Source organism: Macrotis lagotis, chromosome 1 (genome assembly GCF_037893015.1).
Source record: "Macrotis lagotis isolate mMagLag1 chromosome 1, bilby.v1.9.chrom.fasta, whole genome shotgun sequence".
Lineage (NCBI taxonomy): Eukaryota > Metazoa > Chordata > Mammalia > Peramelemorphia > Peramelidae > Macrotis > Macrotis lagotis.
In genome coordinates, this window is record NC_133658.1 from 7,480,507 (window position 1) to 7,483,915 (window position 3,409).

General features: G+C 40.8%; 1 non-coding gene across 1 annotated transcript; it reads left to right on the plus strand.

Annotated features, from left to right (window-relative positions):
* Window positions 1-1,644: 1,644 nt before the first annotated feature.
* TRNAK-CUU (transfer RNA lysine (anticodon CUU)) lies at window positions 1,645-1,717 on the plus strand. The gene has a single exon. It is a non-coding gene; the product is annotated as a tRNA-Lys (tRNA).
* The last annotated feature ends 1,692 nt before the right edge of the window (window positions 1,718-3,409 follow it).

A 3,409-nucleotide genomic window follows, 5' to 3' on the forward strand; every position in this document is an offset into this window, starting at 1 on the left:
AAAAGAAAGTATTTATACTCTCTCCCTTTCTCTCTCTCTCTGTCTCTCTGCCTCTCTCTCTCTCTCTTTCTCTCTCTCTCTCTCTCTCTCTCTCTTTCTATCTTTGTGTGTGTGTGTGTGTGTGTGTGTGTGTGTGTGTGTCTTTCTGTTTAACAGTTCTCTGACTCCTGGCTTAATATCTCATTTATCTTCTACTCTCATAAGAGCCAGTTGGCACCCCCTTAGATAATCTTCTTTATTCCCACCTTCCTTTTAATCTCCCCTTTATGTTTTGTCTTTCTTTATTAGAAAGGAAGCTGAAGACTAGGGAACATCTTGTCTTTGTATTCTCAGTCCTTAATTCTATGTCATCCATGTGGTGGATACTCTCCTCCTCCTCCTCCTCCTGCTCCTTCTGCTCCTCCTCCTCCTCCTCCTCCTTTTCTTCTTCTTCTTCTTCTTCTTCTTCTTCTTCTTCTTCTTCTTCTTCTTCTCTCTCTCTCTCTCTCTCTCCCTCCCACCTTCCTTCCTTTATCTTTCTCTTCTTTCCTTCTCTCTTTCCTTCCTTTCTTCTCCCTTTCTTTTTCTTTCTCTCTCTCTCTTTCTTTCTTTTTTCTTTTCCTTCATTCATTCCTTCCCATCCCTTTTCTCTTCTTTCTCCTTTTTCATCTTACTTTAACTCATTTCTCTCTCCTTTTCTCCCTTATCTTTTTAACTTCTTTCCTTTCTTCATTTTTTCTCTTTCTTCTTCTCCATCTCTTTCTTTTCTTTCATTCTTTCCTGCCTTCACTTCTCTTTTCCTTCCTTTCTCTTTATCTTATCTCTTCTTCTTCCCTTCCCTTCCCTTCCCTTCCCTTCCCTTCCCTTCCCTTCCCTTCCCTTCCCTTCCCTTCCCTTCCCTTCCCTTCCCTTCCCTTCCCTTCCCTTCCCTTCCCTTCCCTTCCCTTCCCTTCCCTTCCCTTCCCTTCCCTTCCCTTCCCTTCCCTTCCCTTCCCTTCCCTTCCCTTCCCTTCCCTTCCCTTCCCTTTTTCCTTCTTCTTCTTCTTCTTCTTCTTCTTCTTCTTCTTCTTCTTCTTCTTCTTCTTCTTCTTCTTCTTCTTCTTCCTCTCTCTCTCTCTCTCTCTCTCTCTCTCTCTCTCTCTCTCTCTCTCTCCATTGATCACATCTTCTCAAAACCTTGTGTCTATTATCTAATATCTGCTTCCATCACTCCTATTCACATGATTAGTGGACCCACAAAAAACCCACATTGTTTAATCTCACTTTAACTTTCACTGCAGCAAATTAATATTGAATTCCTCTCTAAGTGTTTTACTCTCTTATTCTCCACATCACCTACTTTTGGTAATCTCATCTCTCCTTAAGTCTCCCATGGCAGCCTCTTAGTTAAGGGATTTGTCTTATACTTCACAGAAACCATTTATCTTGCATTCCCCCTTGTCCCCTCCTAATCTCACATCATTCACCTATTTTTCTTCCAATGTCTCCTCTTTTATTCAAGTCTCAGTGGAAAGGGTGGTCCTTTTCATTACAAAAGCCAATCCTAATATTGCCCTTTATTTCATCACCTCCTTATCTTAGCAGTTCCTTAGGTATCCTTTGGTAACATGCCAATGATAGCCTAGGAGTTCTAATCCCAAAGCTAATCTGAGTCCCATGGGTGCTTCCCAGCTAGCTCAGTTGGTAGAGCATGAGGCTCTTAATCTCAGGGTCTTGGGTTCAAGCCCCACATTGGGCACCAAATGTTGTGATCCCCTGGTCAGCTAGAGATCCATTCAGCTCAGGAGAGAAAAAGAAACATGCATACACTTGGGCAGCAGTATCAGCAGGATAATTGGCAGAGCTGGTTTATTGGAAACATCAAACAGTTCTTATAGCAGAAAACCACAAAATTAGCATACAGGATAAAAACAATGATGTAACTTTAACTTGTGCAGGATCTAATCTAGCAGGATGTAACTCAGTTCAAGAAGTTCTGGAACAGCACTATCAGCAAGTGAGGCCACAAATGACACAGTTGTGTTATCAAATTGAAGTTCTGTGGAAGCTTTCAGCTCAAGGGTCACCAGAGCTTAGGCTGAGTGGCCATAACTGGCCTCTCACCCCAAACTCACTCAAGCAGCCTCCAACATTTAGTCACCTTTAATCTTGCTGTTTTCCAACCTCCAGTCACCCATCTTCAACTTTCTCTTGGATATTTTTGATTGCATCTCAAATTCAAAATATCTATAATAGAGCTCATTAAGTTTTCCCTGACACATTCCTCTCCTCCAAACTTCTGTGGTGTAGTCAAATGCACCAACACCACCCTCCTAGTAACACAGATTTGCTATCTTGGTGCCATCCTGAATTCCTCACTTACAGTGAAGCTACATATCTAATTTGTTTCAAATCCTATCATCCCTACTTTCAAAAATCTCTGAAATGTCCTTTTTCCTCGATTCAAACAATCACCACCCTTGTTCATTTACTGGATTATTGCAATAGTCTTCTACTTTTCTCCACATCTCAGGTCTCTCCCCACTCCAACTCATTCTCCACACAGATGCTTAGATGATTCTTCAAAAGTGCAAGTCATCTCATCTCATTCCCTTTCTCAGTGAGCTCTCCTGGCACCCATTTTCTTTCCATATAAAAATAACCCCAACTTTATAACATTTAAATATCTTTATAACTTGATTCCTACCTTCTTTTCCAGCCGCCCTTTCTTTAATTCCTTCCACATATTCCCAAATCTAGGAACACTTACCTTCTTTATGTTCCACTTACATACTAATGACAGTCTCCCCATCCTTACCTCCCTTTCTTGGATCCCTCATTTCCTTTAAGACTTAATTTAAACACTATCTTCTTTTTTTTTAGGGTTTTTTTTGCAAGGCAAATGGGGTTAAGTGGCTTGCCCAAGGCCACACAGCTTTGTAATTATTAAGTGTCTGAGACCGGATTTGAACCCAGGTACTCCTGACTCCAAGGCCGGTACTTTATCCACTGCGCCACCTAGCCACCTCAACACTATCTTCTAAAGGAGAAGGTCTAAAGACCTGGTCTTGCTATCTGACCTCATACCTTAATGTTCCTTTATATCTACCCTCAAACTATTTTTGAATATATTTTATATTTTCTTTGTAGTTTTCTGTTATATTCAACTCTTCTTGACTGCATTTTGGGTTTCCTTGGCGAAGATATTGGGTGATTTGTCATTTCCTTTTCTAGATCATTTTACAGCTTAGGAAACTGGGGCCAACAAAGTTAAATGACTTGCCCAGAGTCATACACATAGTGTGTGAGACCAGATTTAAACTCAGGTAGATGAGTCTGCCTGTCTCTGAGTTATTCATTTATACATGAAAAGGAAGGAATGTTTGAGTGGAATTTTGAAGCAGCTTTGTATTCCTAATTCTAGGACTAGGGCTCTTCAGAAGATCTTATA